The sequence below is a fragment of the Aphis gossypii genome, chromosome 2, assembly GCF_020184175.1.
Source record: "Aphis gossypii isolate Hap1 chromosome 2, ASM2018417v2, whole genome shotgun sequence".
NCBI lineage: Eukaryota > Metazoa > Arthropoda > Insecta > Hemiptera > Aphididae > Aphis > Aphis gossypii.
This window is the reverse complement of record NC_065531.1, coordinates 63,058,151-63,076,602: the sequence shown is the minus strand read 5'-3', so window position 1 is coordinate 63,076,602 and position 18,452 is coordinate 63,058,151. Positions and strand designations below refer to the sequence as shown.

At 25.6% G+C, this 18,452-nt stretch overlaps 1 long non-coding RNA gene across 1 annotated transcript; it reads right to left on the bottom strand.

The window, feature by feature from the left end:
- Positions 1–14,438: 14,438 nt before the first annotated feature.
- Positions 14,439–16,728, bottom strand: LOC126549755 (uncharacterized). The gene is made up of 2 exons (XR_007603861.1): positions 16,400–16,728; positions 14,439–14,707 (listed from the first exon to the last, which is right to left on the bottom strand). It is a non-coding gene; the product is annotated as an uncharacterized LOC126549755 (long non-coding RNA).
- Between the last annotated feature and the right edge of the window lie 1,724 nt (positions 16,729–18,452).

The window sequence follows — 18,452 nt, the reverse complement described above, 5'->3', positions numbered from 1 at the left end:
CGTTGCTGCAGTGATACACCTATTTTGTAAGATCACCGGTTAAATATTTTCTTCGGCCTTGGACGAACAACGAAAAAAACTTGTCAAACTATTTTGTCCGCGGTAAACCAACGAATATTCTTTAAACTACCTTAGATGGATTTGTGCGAAGTCTGCACATTTATAACAGGTAGGTGTTCTAAGAAATGTAAAAAAAAAAAATAATAAAACTGGATCAATTACCTACCTACTTGATAAAAAAAAATATGTTTGAATAGGCGTTTTATAAATGGTGATGACTGGGTAATAACGGAAGGGCTAAGTATGGAAAGCGAAACGGATTATTGTTTCTAAGAATGAATGAAGAATGCACTCGATGAGTATGGCGAGTTTTTGTCACTAGAATATGCTCGGAATGTAAAGCGATTCGTACTTCGTCGGTTATACCTATGCAATATGCATATAAAGACACGTCGCCACGTCGAAACTGTTGAATGCTGGATGGTCCCTGCAATAATAATCATAACGGCACGTGCAGGTATATTATACTTATTAATCAATACGTGTATGTGTGACCGATTTCATTGAAAATGTCTACGGAAAATGATAAATTTAAATAACATGTTTAACGGTGTACACCTACTATACATAAGTGTAAATGTAATGCAGCGAATTTTTGCATAGTCATCAGAATAGTTTTATTGCGCGGTGTCTATAACAAGTTGGCTGATGTAATGCAAACACACATTTTATAATAGACTCGTTACAGGTTTTTTATGTATATATATAGTTAAAAGATCTATGCTCTATACGATTATAATTCGTAGATAGAGTAGGTTTCTCTATTATAATAGATTACCTATCGAAAATGACCAATTATAGAGGTATAGATCTATAGCTGCACTCAGATAAAAATGTTTTGTTATTATAATGAAAAATTACCATAAATTTAACGAAAATCTATTACAATTTGGAGCCTATGAAATTCATTCGTCGAGTTGTAAATATATAGAATTTTTAAATTGTTTAAATTCACTACAAATTATAATTACCTATATAATACGATATGTGTATCATAATGTTTCAACAGTTTTTTACGATAGTGTTTTCATAAAATCATGAAAAAAACTACTATTAACTATTAACTATCCACCCAAAACTCAATGATATTGCGGTATTGGATATAAGGAAAGTAATACGTGCTAATACAGTGCGAAAAGAAAAATCTACTAATAATACTACTATAGTACTATACATAAGGTATAATTTTAAGTGATACTATAATAATAGGAACTTAATAAAATATAATCATAGTGCTGTTTTAATTTCAAGTTATATGCAATATATACATTATCACATTATTTAATTAATAAAATACTGCATCAACGACCATCATAATAATATAACTGCAGCATGTATTGGCAACGAAATACAGTGGGTTTGTACATGATATTATATATATATATATATATATAATATACAATGCGGTACGCGACAATAATAATAATTATCGTCTCTATTTTATAATAATATAATATACATATTTCATGTCATATTCATGATGTGTATACTCGTGTAGTTGTAATTAAAATAATACTATTAAACGGTTACAATAAACGTTAACATAATAGTCCAGACTATAATAGATTGCGTAAAATCCTAGGGATGAGTGTCACAATTTATACACTCATACATATTATGTCATAGTCATTAATAGATAGGTATTAAAAATAATGGCGAGTATTTTATTTTTTTTTATTTTAATTTAAATTTACGTTATGTTCTAGACATGGTTATTAAATACGTCATATAAATTATAATCTAATAACTAATTATGTATAGCTGCTTAATATGAAAATCTTTGTTTTCTCAGCTTCACTCGAATATTCCTATTTAACGGAAAAAACACGGGATCAATATTATATATGTATAATATTATCTGTTTTGTCATGACATAAACTCAAGTCAAAAATTGTAAACAATTTTATTTTATTTTTTTAATTAGCTATAGGTATCTAACTAACAAGTAGGCTAATAATAATCGTAGCCAAATTCTTGTCAGATGATAAAAGATTTTTGGTACTTTTGTATACATTATATTATTTAATAATATAATTAAATATGGATTTAAAAAATAACAGGTATACCTATCACACTGATTTTATGCTTTCAGTTTTCAGAAAAACGGCCAATCATTTATGAAGACACCATGGCCGATGAAGACGTTATAAGCAAGTAAATATTATGTTATCGGTTGTTAAAACTTACAACTTAAATAATGATTTTTAACACGTATTTTCCACATGGAAATCGCGTAAAATATATAGTGACAATATGTAAAAATATTGCAGCAATTTTATTTATTTTTTTAAGCAGTAAATACTATATAGGTCGCGAGTAATGATGAATTGAATGAATTATTTTCCTCACACAAGGTAACTACAAGATCGGTGAATCCAGTTCTATAAATATTTTAATAGGTATACAAATCTGTAAGGCAAGATAATAATATTACGAATTTTTTAAACTACTCGTATGTTTGGTGAATGTGAAAAAATAAGATTGGAGGATATTTATTATCAATACCTACAGGTATAGTCAGTTACAAGGGTTTAGACCTATTATATATATATATATATACATATGTATATATTTTGTGACATTTAAGTAGGTATAATAATTATTATAATGTATAATACGCATTGTGTATCCTATAGTCCTATACGTTTTCGTCCGTGATATATTGCAAATAAAAAAATTCGGTAGGTATAATAATGGGTAATGATTTTCAAATCTGGAATGTTGCATGTTTACAATGAAATATTATGATTTATAGGTCATACTCATACATAAATTATAATACGCTCACGTGACTCGGAAAGATACTATATTATGTTATGGATAATTGTTATTAGTTCAGAATTGGTAATTATATTATCGTTATGTCATACCTAATCATTTTATTAAATGACTATATTGCAATGATTGATTTTTCTCGTTAATTATTTGTATTATTAATTGTGACATCATTTTATATTATATGTTTATGTATAGATAGGTATCGTTGACCGTTGATTTTTTGCCAATCGACAATTAGTGCTTATTTAATCATGTGATGTATTATATAGGTACTTCACGATAAGGTCGTCGGGTCAGCTTTTTATTAAATCACTATTGTACAAATCTCAACACCCTATGAGTCATGGATAAGCACGACAAGTCTAAACAATACAAGGCTTAAGAGTATGTAAATTTGTTTAAAATAAATACAAATTTTAGAACAAAACCAATTTACCTTATAATGGTATAGTTACTTAAAAAAACACAAACCAATGTATTTTTATTATCTTTGTCTTCTAAAGATTTATTAAATGAGATGACTTATGTTCGTGCGCTCATTGTACTTTACATTGATAATATTTAAAAAATTTCATCAAACCTCTAGATACATTTTTTTTTTAAATTTCAATTCGTAATTTTATCAATAGTTTTTTTTTTATATATCATAGATACTAGTACACTATATTGATGAATTGATGGTGTATATACATTATAGTTTTATTGTTTTAATTTTATATTACTTAAATTTGACAATTATTCGGCATTTTGAAAATATTTTTGAAAAAATTCGACATGTTTTATTATTTATAATATAGGTAATACCTATAATATTAATAGTTAAACAATTAGTACTTAATTTATTATTTTATAGATTACTAATATACTATATTTTTTTTACATGTAAATTTTTATTGTGCTATGTACATATTCTTTATTTAGCTAAACGTGATAAACGATTTCCAAAAATTTAAACCTAGAAAATAGTATTATAAATATTAAATATTACATGACAATTTCAAATACTTATACACAGTTAGGATTCCATTTTGTATTTATTGTTAGTTTTAATATTAAATGATTTGACCAGTTATCGACTTTAAAGTTTAGAATATTATTTGTTTAATCTTTATTTTAGTTTTAAAGCGAGTTATAAGTAGGTATAACTGTATAAGTACCTATGTAAAATAGGTGATAAAAATTAAAAATGCTCATAAAACTCGCTTTCAAATTAAACTAATGAAAAAATTCGACAATGGAACGGATAATATTTTTAACTTTTAGTTTAATCAATTTACCGTTATGTTAAGACTTAAGACTAACAACACAAAATTAATTCTGTCGAATGCAAATAATATTGAAACAGCACATGGCATTCGGTCATCGTGTCCTCTTTATAGGTAAATACATAAATATTAAAATATATTAAAGGTAATTACATTGAGGGAAATGAACTTTATTGTTCTATGTTCATGTTTACATATAATTTCTTAATTAGCTCGTGTTTCATTCTAAAGTACAATTATTAATACCATAGGAACGTTTTGAATATAGATTTAAGTTTGTACCTATCAAACACAACGTGACCAATATTAATGTTAATACTTAATAAAAAGAAACAACGGATTTATTTTCTATAGTATTTTTCTGGGAAATCATTAAATCAATATATTTTATTGACTTTTTTTTTAACTTTAAGTATTATTATTACCTAAATAAATAAACTAACATTATTTGTATTTTTTGTACAACTTTACAAATAAGCCATATTATATTGAATTCATTATACTTTGGTATTAAATATAGAAGATAATATGTTCTAATACAAATAAATAAAAATAATTAAAACACGTTGGCTACCATGAGTATCACGGGTGTCACACATCATGATACAACAGCCATAATTTTGACGATCTCTGATTAGGTACCATGAGAGTCACCAAGGACTCACAAATTGTCATTATGTGTGTATCGTGTGAGTTGCAGGTGACTCTCAGGTATTTTGTTTTTTTAAAGTTATGTAGAATTCAATAACCAAGAAAACTTATATTTTTTGTGAGTTACGGGCGATACTCATGGTAAATAAAAAAATATTTTTGAAATCAGGTCTGGTAGCCAACGTGGTGAAAATGGAGTGATAGTAGTGTTAGTACCTAATTTATTTTTGCGACATCAGGTGATATAATATGCTTATCGGTGTTTCTTTTGTTTCACGGGGAGGAGTGCTGGCCGACTTAATATAAATAATTAGATAAAAACCAATAGATCATCTCACTAAAAGCCACAAGACAGTATTTTTAAGCTGAACATATACACAAATTAGCGTTATCGAGAAAAATAAATACGTTCTTGAAAATCAATGTTTGCATATAGTTAAAATACGTTGTAATTTATTATATTACATATTATATAATATAATGTTCATTTTCTTACAATTCTTAAGTATTTTTTTTTTTTTTGTAGAACTGTAAAATATTAAACTTTACAAAATTAACTATTATTATTATTTTTTTTATATCATGGTGACTATTTATGAATTATACCTGCGTAAATGTCCACGACTTTATAGATTTTTGTTTTTTAATTGAAACCGCAAAGATAAAACATATAAAAACAATTTAAATGTTTTATTCACAAAAATAACACAATCAAGTAATAATATATAGTATAATAATATTACGGAAAATATTTTTTCTAACATGATAGATATCTATAAAGATTTTGAGGACATCATATCATCACGTTTTTGGTTGATAAATATAAAAAACATTTTTAATGTTTATAGAATACATTCCAAATATCTTATATTTTGAAGCTGTTATTTAACTTGTGCAAGTATGAAACTAAACGCTTATAAAAAAATAAACTATTTGTAGGTATATTGAATGTATTATGAATAGAAAACAAAACATGAAAATAAACAAAATACTGATACAATAGAATAGTTTGATTCGGTAATTGTCGTATAAATATATTTAAATGTAGTTAATTAAATAATCAATTACGTTTTTGTACGGGATATCTTAAATAATTAATACAGAATATGGTAAATTGGTGAATGTAGTAAGAATGCACAATGGCGTTAAAACAGATTTATAAAATGTAACAAAATACAATTTTAAAACAATATATTAGATTTTTTGAATGTATCTACTTAGTTTCGATAGCCGGTGGTTGACTTGCATACACTATAGTACCTAATATAACTTTATACTTCTACAGTTGTATACATAATGTAAAATATAAATTTTAGTTGCGCATTCGACTGTAATGTATTCGTTAGATTCTACACATATTTTATAAGCGGCGGTAACTTAATGCGTAGTTATAAATGTGTATACAAAGTATACTGTAGGCATATATTTTTGTAACTATATTTATTATGGAACCGCTCTGAACCCCGATTTTTATCCGTCACCTGCAGCATATAGAGGCGGGACTACGAGTCGAGTAGCAGCTGCTGCGTATTATTATAATGCATGTCTCCTTTTCCATTTCGAAGAGGGCCGGTCGACTGTCGAGAAAAAATATGTTAGGTATATATTTAATGTTTAAGCCTATGGTATTTGGGCGCTACGGTCTGTTGATTTATCTTCGTATTATATTTTATGTAATAGCCTGGTACCCCATGTATAAACCAGAGATCGGCCATTGCAATAAGCCGTCAAACCGAAATTAGATTTTTTGTTCTGACAGTGATATATGCCACATTGCCACTACTATATGCTAGTCCCGGTGTATTATTAGTATTATTATACATAGTACATTAACATTTCGTTCTTCTCTGCCTAATGTAAATTATGTCGTCTATGTATGCTTTAAAATACTTTTAAATTTTGGGGCTTGGCCTGTTTTGTAAATAAATAAAAATAAATAAGCGACGAACCATATACCAAAAATACATCTTTACAGATTATACTGACACATCTGGCAATTGTATATTTTAACTTATATATTTGTTATGTGATGCATTAGTAAAACTACATAAAACAAAAATATTTTATTTTTATATTTTTAATGACTCGGCAGGCCTCTGTTATACGCCCAGTGTATATGCAGCCTTTCTATGTATGTATAATGTATCATATTACAATTAAAAAAAACTGGTTAAGTACTACTAAGTTTTTTCTAATATTTCCTTCTAAATATTATAGTTAGGTATACCTATCTCTAGATTATAAATTAATTATCAATAAAAAATAAAATTTACTGTCAATGTTGTCTAAATTTCAATTTACATAGAGAGTTGAACGTTTATATAATAAACGTCTAAAATGTATTATTTGTTTCTTACTATTTGATCTAACTATATAAGTTTAAAGTTTAACAGTCATTAATAATTATAATAGTTAACAGAAAATAATAGATTATAATTATTAAAGTAAATAAATAGTTTAAATGATTTTTGGAGAAAAGTTTGTATTTTTTATTTTATGTATTACGATCTTTATTTTATACTTTCACACTAAACAAACAATAAATCCAATCGATTACAGAAATAATTTTTTATAGCCAATGCTGGATGGTTAACATTAGTATACAACTTAGGTATAGTATAGCCATTTTGTAAATTCAAAAATAATTTTTCGTGTATTAAAACAAATCTGTATGACGTTTTATTCACAATCTATTAAGTTAAACAACATTTATCTACATTAAACAAAAAATTGTATACCTAACTAATGGAATATTAATTATTTAAATTAAATCATACTAATATAGGTAGGTAAGTATATTACATTACCGTACAATTCAAATCTATCAACTAATAATTCATAAAATGCTTCAAGTATATTATAATATTATGATTTTGTCAGTGTCTGATAATGGTATGAAATTGAATTACCGCCGTGCGCCGGTGTTCAATATAAAATATTTTAATAAACATGAACAATAAATTCGATTTTTAATCACATTTTAGGATGTACATTGTGTATATATAGTCTTCAATTGCTTTCCAATTAAACAACTGCGCAGTTACACCAATTTCATCATGTGGCGTTTTCATGTGTTATATATTTACCGAAAGAGATATGATTAATTATTATTATTTAAACATCTTATTTATTAATTGGCGTTAATATAGTCAACTTTTTTTCACAACTTTTATCAAGGTATTATTAGTTAAATATTAATATTAATTAATCTGATAAAATTATAAAGGACCTCCTACTTCACTATTTAAAAATATTTCTGAATCAAGCCGATAAAGTACTCTAATACCTTGTGTTTTAGAGAATATACTGAAATATTATGTTATATGACACAAAATTATTTAGTAATTATTGTTCATACCAGTATAATAAGTAATCAATGTATAATATTAACTGTTAAGTATAAAATGAATTATTTTTAAGCTTTAAGGAATGTGAGTATTATAAATTGTCTAATATTTAGTATAATATAATAATTGATGTATTTATAATTTTTAATTTTGAAATTAAATTTACTTTTTACTTTTTATTTTTATTGCAGTATTTTAAATTTAGACGTTTTAATTAGTTCTATAGTTAAATCGTAACTTAATATATGATATAATATATTTACTATAGTTAGTTTTTACTAAAGCTCGGGATTATATAGGTAATAAATAATAATATACCTACATATAATATGTGCTTAAAATCTTTAAATATACGCACACACATATCTCATATTACCTATTTTGCACCAAAAAGTATCAAAATATGCTTTTATTTTTAATTGTGTACATTTTAAATAAACGCAAAAAACATAAATATGTTTTATTAAAAATATATTTTAAGCGGAAGAAACGACGTTGAAAAAATTCTGCGGACTAATTCAGCAATATTGTGTTTCAAATTTAAGTATTCTGATTGCATATGAAGTTCTTAAAACGGCTAAAACTTTTATAAAATTACAACTATAACTATATGATTTTTTACACATACGAAGTTTCAACTTTTAAATATAATAGTTAGTCTAAGAAAATAACAAATAAACATAACGATAATAAAAACGATAATACAATCAATTCTAAGTTTATAAATGGTTTTTTAATATTATTATGCATGTTAAATTTTTAAATTCATTTCTATAGAACTAATTTATAATGTTTTATCAATTGTAATTTTTATTGCTTACCTTTATTTTGTTTTTGCCATAATACAGTCCTGTGTCTTATAGTATAGCTATGAAATATTACAGTCCATTTGCATTCTCATTTTTAATGTTCTAAAAAACACAATTTTCAACAAATATTGATACCTCATGTAGATGTTCCTACTATACTGTCGGGGTAATTATTATTTAGTGACTACAAACAGAATTTCATCCCTACTTTATACTGGCCGCAATTGGGATTTGAATAGGAAAAAAAAGGTCACTTTCGGCCACAATCGAACGATCTTCAACGACACAACATATACTTTAACAAAACACAATTCAACAAAAGTAAATTATTTAGGTGCGGCCGCAGTGTTGTTCGCACAGAAGGGTGCCGGATGTGCCTTACAGGTAGGTACTGAAAGGAAATCCTATGAGTTGGGTACCCAAAATTATAGCTCTTACTGCTAAATAACGTGTATATTGTACATTTTCCCAAGATATAAGATTTATAATAAGATATACTTTAAGAAAAATATTATAAATTTACAGGTCAAAAGATAAAGGTATCTACCGTTTGAATTTATTTCATATACTTAAATGAAACCCGAAAATCGTCTACCTGCATATTGGTAGAATTTACAGACGCATGTAAACTACTTAACACTATTTTTAGTATAAACTCCACCAGAAAAAACTTGTAAAATTGGGTTTATGTGGTCTAAACCAGAAAAAAATCCAACAATAATATAAAATTATTATTAAAAAAAAAAAATTATAATTTGTTTATTAATAATCGGCCACATTAAATAAGACATTGCACAACGTGTCAACGTTATTAAAATAATAAAATATATAATAATGTTGTCCAAGCACATTAAATATATTATTATCATTATAACTTTAGAGCGTGATATTAATGTTCTACGTGTACAATATACAATACACTATAATACATTTTTATTTTTACCAATAACATGTCATTCGATTTTTTCTTTAATTTCTTATTGTACCACTACAACTTTCTAGTCATACAATATTTAATATTTTACTTACAAGAAAGAATTTATAATACAGTAAATTTAATTCAAAAACATTTCTTATTAACATGTGTTTTATTTTTTATTTAATTATGTAGGTATTTAACCAGTTAATTATAAATATTGTCCATCGCTTTTTTTTAACACAACTCATTATTTGTTTTTTTTTCTAATTTTTGCTTTGATATTGAATAGAATGTAGTAATGTGAATATTACTTGATCAATTCATCAAAATAATATTATTATCCTGCTTCGCTCCAACAGTTAAAAAACATGCACAATGGCAAGTTTTGTTACTGCATCTCCATTTTGTTTTAATAATACATGTGAAATACTTATTATTGTTAAATAAAACTAATAAATTACCTATTTGATCACAAGTTTAAATGAACAATTACTTTACCTATCAAAACTACTGCATATTGTAACAAATAAATGCTGAATACCCTACGGCAAAGTAGGTAGGTACCAATTGAGGACTGATGATATTGTCATCGGGATTACTATGTTTTGCAGATACTATGAAAATAAAATTATTTATAAATATTAACTAATATTAATGAATAGATTTAACGCATTCAACTAATGTCAATTTAAGCAATTTCGAAGTAGGTACCTACGTCATCGCAACGGATGTTAACATGCTTAACATGGGTGGCCTTAACACTGGTGGAGATTCTACAGGTAAGGAAACAAAACTGGTGAATTTCATATTAGCTCTTTTTATTACCATTTTATCTAACCTGTATTATAGCGAAATTTACAATGGTGTTTCATTTGTAGTTTTTCGTCAATGAATGAATTAGTTTAATAAAATTATTAACCCTGTAATATTCGTATTATAATCACTACATAATCATCATTAAATGCAATCGTCTGTTGTATTGTTTGTGTAAAACCTATATATATATTACGTGTAAGTGTATGTAATTATTATGAAAGAAGACCAATCAAAGTATAATTATTTATGCAAACTAGCACGCTTTTTATTATGTATTTATTAGCGTTTTATAGTGTGTGTGTGTGTACTTACAATGTAATTAATGATGCGCGTTTATTGGGTCAAAGTCAAAGTAGATACGTTACAATGTACATAACACACTGTATCGAAATCGAATGTACGTGTGCTCTTACGGCGTGGGAGTCAAAGACTTCGTTCGATTAAAAATTATAACCGTCAGAAGACGCTTCGAGTCATTAATTTGTTGTTCACCGGAATAGGTAGACAGTATCGTTTTGGCGTGATGAACAGAGTCTATTCGTTTGATTTCAATTATTTGCATTTATTCTTACTTTTACGTTATTGAAAATATTTATTATATTATGTACAATTATAACTAATTAACACATATATGCATACAAGCATACGTACTTGGACTTCGGTTCACCCTTTCCCAAACTGCCAAACAATCCACTGATAAAATCATTCATCGTTGGTACTTCGTATCTTATACTTTAAATAGTATATTATTCAAAGCTTAAATATTATACGTTTTTGTTTTATAATGTGTGTTTTTGTTTTTTTAGTGGAAAAATATTTACCAACAGAATACGACGTCACTATTATGCATATTGCTTGTGTGTAATATTGTGCGTTGTACCGTACGTGAAAACTACTGAACATCACAGATAAATATGATAACCTCTGTGCAAAAAAAAAAAAATTGGTTGATTAACAAAAATAGTAAGACTATTATTTGTTAATTGTTATAAGTCATCATCATTTATGTTGTATAAATAAAAATAATGTGAAATTGATGAGTTATATTTTTAATTCACATTTTAATCGGTACAACGACTGACGTGTACATTTGAGTAGGTGCATATAACCCTATGTCTGTCGCAGTTGTATTTTTGAACTTCATTGTGTAACTGTATAGACTATTAAATTGACAAATCATAAAATATTTATATATCTTAGCTATTCAATTATTTTATATTTCAGGTCATTGAGCGAGCAATTTTCCTGCAAATGTGCAATGTTTGCGGAAAAAAAAACAAATTTTATATATAATAGTATATATTTCATTGCGAATGATTGTGTTTTATACATATATAGCAGCAATAATGAATAAATTGCAAGTTATTTTATATTAATAAAAACATTATTTTGTTTAAAAAAAAATAATAACAATAAAAAATTAAAACTATGTTTTTATTTGAAATTATTAATATAAAATATAAAATGTATTGACGAAAATATTTTATATTTTTTCATGTGACTGAAGATAAGTGCCCATAGTGTAGGTACATATTTCTAAATATGCTAATAGGCAATAGGTTTTCAAACGCTTATTTATTTATGATGTACTTATATAGTATTATTTTTTTATACATGAAGGCGAGGAACCACTTCTCACAAATTTAAAAAATTATACAATTCTTAATATTTATCCTTTATCTAATTCTTGGTGATACACAAGTTGGAAACATCGTATAATAGGTACCGACCGCAGTTGTTTAGTACCTAATGTTGATTAGCTTATGAATAATATTGTAGTATTGTACCTACAAATTCGGATAAATCTTTACCATATTTTGATCGAAAATATTAGCTTATTTAGTTATATAATATATATAGTTATAGGTACTAAGCAATCATGGTTTTTTTAAAACTAAATAGCTTAATAGCTTTAAATATTAAAAATAATTTATTTGGTGCGTGAGGTTGAAAAATAGGTAGGTAGTTAAAAGATCTATATTGAGGACCCAGCATATTTGAATAGTTTAACCTAACACACTACTACAGTAGAGTATTAACTCGGTGACTCAAACTTATCAATTTTGTTTAGTTAATTTAAATTTAAAATTGGATTAATTTTATTAATTCACAACTATTTAGAACGGAGGTTAGTGCAATTAAAATAAAGGTTAAGACTTTCAAAAATAGGCGTGCCTTAGATGGCAATAATGATTAAAAATAAATTAGATTTAAAATAATGAGAAAATAAAAATATGTATTTCCTGGCTTGGGGTTATCATATTTATTGATACAAGACATTTTTATCAGTCATATGTCTATTTTAATGGTTTACAATTGATAGAACTTAGATAATAAAATAATTAGGTAATTACCTGGATATTTTTATGGATTGTCATTGAATAATATAAGGTCGTAAAAAACATTTTTACGTTTTGAGTCTATATGTTGGTATGTGGGCAGTGACGGCCAGGTTAGGTCGATCACTCGCGATCGACTGAATTTTCTGTTAATTGAAGATTTGAAATTTTTGACAATTGGGATTTTACTACTTAGAAATTATAATTATTTAAGTCATAGTCATTATTAAATTAGTAATAATATTATTATTATTTATATATATTTGACAATTTTAACAAAATTCATGAACAAGCTAAAAATGTTATCGAAGTAATGGAACAAATCATATTAATTGGACAGAAAAAATTAACATTTATACAGTATTAGCTAAAAAAAAAATTGAAAATAAAAGAAAATGATTAAGTTGTTTATTTGATACTTTAAAGTTTAATAAATTACAGGTATTAAGTTTAATATTTTACAAATAATTTTATAATAATTTTATATTTATTATTTTATAAATAATTTATTTATTTTATAAATAATAAGAATGTTTTGCAGACATTAATAATATTCTTTAATCCAAATATAGTTGTGGATATAAAAAACAAATGATTAATAATTGATTTGATTGATATAAAGTAATTTTTAATTATTTTCGTGAAATTACGAAACAGCATCCTAGTATTACTAAATACTAATGAAGAATTAATTCAGGTTGCATCGTGATAAATCATAGGAAGGTTAAGATAAATCAGAAAAATTTGAAATAATTAATAAACTTATCAATACTGTAAAATGTAAATTATAAAGGTAAGGCTTAGATCATCATTAAGTTAAGAATTATGAAAACCTTTGTTACTAATCAACATTGAAATAATAAAATTCTAGATGCTGAAATAATAAGTACTTACGCAAATTCTTCATTAAAATTGAAATAAATCTTTTCAATTAACTACTACTATAATATACGAGTATTTGGTAACATATATTATTATTCGGTACCGTGGACTTAATTTATTAATTGATTTTAGGATGTTAAAATAATTAAATTCTTGTTATATTTCTTAGAAGGTTATAACAGTTTTTTTTATATTATAAGTTTTTAAAACCTAAGAGTAGAATTAAAATCACTTGAAAGTATGTAAATAAAGTAAAAATAAATTTTTGAAATAAATGTTTATTAAGTAGGATGTTAAAATGTTAACTAAGAACCCTTTTATTTATCCAGCTGATCAAATAAAATGTAGCCAAATCACCACTAAATATGATACTGCTCATTGCCGCATGAGCTTAGATCTTGTCTTCTATACGTATGTAATTAGTTAAGGATTGAGGATAAAAGAAATTGATTAACGCTTTGCACTGCTAATTTAGTACATAATATTATATAAGTGAATAATTTCAAATATTTCCTATTGAACCACAATATATGGTACCATAAATTATAATGCATAATAATACAAACCGAAAGTGGCTCTGCTGTATAGTAAGTTTTAAATGTGAGTATAAATTATACAAATAATTGTGTACAATGATTCTGAGCGAAAACCATGTTATCTTTTTTATTTATATAACTATTTGTTCTCGTAATTCATATTTACTCTGACCCCGGCTCGCTTCGCTTACCAACCCACGGGTGGTCAAGACCCTTGGTGGCTTGGTCACACCATAAACCATTGTTACTGCTATCCTTCGGCACAAAGGTTGCATTCCTCTTATTTGTATCTTGATATTGTATACCTGAAATTGAAATATAAAATATTGAAAAATAAAATAAATTGTATACTTATAAAATAAACAGGATTTTTTTTTTTTTTTTAATAATAGAGAGTTTTAAGTATTTAATTAATGATAATTATTATTTATTCATAAACTGATTGGCATTATTGTTTGTTTTTTTTTTTAATATATAAATATAAACATTTTCATATAATAGAATGATACCGTAAGTTCACTAATTTATCAAAGTATTTTTTTAAGTGAAACCACTCTCAAAGTCAAAGATTGAAACATTTTACTGCTTTAAAAGGTGATGTCGATAACACGAATAAACATAAATAAATAAAAACAAAAATAATTACACAAACACTTAAATCATATAATCCAACGGTTCCCAAACTTTTTTAGTTTACGCCACCCTAAAAATAAAAAAATGAATTGCGCCTCACATGAGTAAATAAATAACAAATTTATAGTATTTAAAATTTAAACATTCAAATATTTTTATTGTTATGACAAAATAAATCAACAATAAATATTATTAAATTTCTATTTAAAGTATTACAAAATTTTTAATTTTATGAAAAAAAAAAAACAACAACTATTAATATTTAATCTTAATGCGTACAATATAGTCAAACGCTGGCTGAATGTAGTAACTTTTCGAAAATTCCCCAATAAAGTATAATTTTACAATATAACTGTATGCGAAATTATTGTTGACTTAAAAATATCATTAAATACCATGTAGCTTGCGCCTCCCTTGTCAAGTGCTCTCGCCTTTCAAGGGTGATGCAGATGCTTAGGCGCGCCTCACAGTTTGGGAACCACTGATATAGCCAATATATTTATCGCTCGACTCAAAATTTAAAATTCACTTTTAATTTAATTAACGTTATGTAAAGTAAATGTCTTAGGTTATGTTAATTAAAATACACAAATTCTGTACTAGTTAACATTTATACAATTTTCAATTTGTATAGCTAATACAAAGTTTCTCATAAATAGTTCATACTAAAAGTTAAGAAAATTTCTAACATGATTTTTTTTTATAAATATTTGAACCTCGAATGTTGATAAAATTAGATATTTTAATAAAGGCAAGTTAGGGAGGCTGACTACGGTCGGCCCGAGAGACCTTGAAACGGCGCCAGTTATTATGTATCCGTTCATCGTGGTTGTTGTGAGGGTTGGTTAGGGTAGGCCATTCCGTCTACCTGCCATTATTATTTAGACATAGGGTATGGCGGGACACGATCCATTACAGAGATATTACCTACTCGATGAAGATTTATTTTACACTCGCTATCCACAAACCGTAACCGCTAGAACAGCGGTTACCTACATGCATGCTTTTTTTTTCATTACTATTATTATTTTAATATTTAAATATACAGTTTATACGTATTATGATAAATGCAATAAGCATACAATATGTGATTAGGTTGAAGAATTTTTTTAGTAGATAGTGCAGTTAATTTATTTTAATGAATTAGAACATCAATGGCATTTTATTAGATAATTAAAAGAGAATTAAAAATAGGCGTTAAAAAGCATTTCGTTTTCTACAAAACGTGTTTATATTATTAACCGTGATAAATAAAAAAAAAATGTATATCCTCAAATTAATGTAATATGCAAATCTTACATTATGATAAAATATGAAACCACTGAATTCAAAATTATTATTAGTAATCACTTAAACTGCATTACCTTAAAAATAATTTTCTTTAACCAACAGACCTTGAAACTTGAGTTAGAATGACCATTAATGTAGGTAATTATTTTGAAATTAGAAGTTTTAAATACGCCATTAGACATAATCAATTTATTAATGTAAATTTGATGTTCTAAACTATACTACAATAATGCGGCTAAAATAAAACAATATTTACAAACATTTTCGTTTATTACTGGTAAATGGTAATACGTATTGTTCAAAGAACAGACGGTCAGACATAATTGCATTGGCAGTTGTTACTGTATTATAGTATAGACTATAGATACTAGATGGATATAAAAAAAAAATCAATATATGAGTAATAAACTTACCTTTGCCACATTTAATTGATGCATTAGCGTATAATATGTTGTTATATCAATAATCAGCTATAAGTAGCAGGTATACCTTCTATTGTACGCATAATATAAAACAGTATTCCGTATAATTTTATTGTAAATTTGTAAACAGCATGACGCCAACTCCAACATTTGATTACATATTTGTAACAATTTCAAAGATTCAGCGTGATCGCATGAACAATACGAATTATTGTATGTTTTGTTATTATTAATCATAGAAAGAAATAATAATTTTATCATAGTCTCGTCGATTTTCTAAAAGAACCCGTTTGTTGTATTATATTTTTACATTTATTCAATATTGTAATATATGAATATTGAATACAATATGCTCATTGTATAATTTCATGTTTATGTAAAAATCATAATTTTAATAAATTCTTTTTTCTTAACACTAATATATTATTATAATGAACACATTATTTAACAAGCGTACTACAATATTATTTTAAAAATAATTTCTAATAAATAAAATATTACTTTATATACTAATGTCTCAAATATACTATATATTATATAGTATATAATACTTTAATTATTATTCATTAATAATTGGTATTAAATCTCGTGTGCATTCATTAAACATTATATATTGCACATCCGTGAATACATAAATATTAAATCGTAAATAATACATAATATTATAATGTTTGCTTAATTGCTTATGTTAACATTTGGCTATTCATAGTTAAGCTTTGGAGCGGTCTTTCGTTTATATTAGGTTCTTCTTGTCAGGTGATTTTTGTTTATCAGTATACATTTCTCGATCTTTTCTAATGTTATCTATTTTTATTTTTATTAAGAAGTTCTGGGTCTAATTAGCATAATAATGATTTAGAAATTACACATTGGTTCTATCTATTTTTTTTTTTATATAATTAATTCATAAACGTGTCTAATATCAAATTATAAGTAAAAGTAGGATATTAATCATAATGTGTTAATTAAGGACCTTTTATCAAATTTTGATAAACGGAAGCAATAAATTAAAATAAATACCTATTTATACGTTGTCGAAAATATAATAATACAATACCTACATTATAATATTATTATGTATAATAATTATTAAATAACGAATTTATTATAATTTTTATAATTCTTAATACCGTTTATTATTTTTCTTACTTGTTATTTTCGAGACAAAAAAAATTTTTTTCTCAAATTTTTTTGTTAAAATTATTGTACATAATGAATTGTCATAAACACAAATTTAAACAATCATTAAATATGTATTATTTAAACTTACCTACTAAATATGCGTGTATAATATATACACGGACCAGAGCCAGAGCCAGAGCTACTTTTTGCAAGGCCCTGGGCAAAACTTATTTAACCAATAACCATAGTTATATACAACCTGCAATAGGCCATAGGTTTAATTAAAGGTGAAAAAATATGATTTGCATAAATAAAAATTACTTTTGAAAAGTTTCTTTCGGATAACTTAATATAACTAAGTATTATTATTTATTAGGGTTCTGTGATTTTTAAATTATGATTAAAGTTTTATGTAAAATTATTACTTTTAGAGCAAGAAAAAAATAGTTTATATAGTCTGTTATTGATAACAGCTATCTTCTTCAATAAAAACCCTTCATCACTGTATTTTTCGCACAAAACTCGTTTAGCGAAGACTAACTTATTAACTTAACGTAAATTATGTAAGCAGCAGTATTCATGG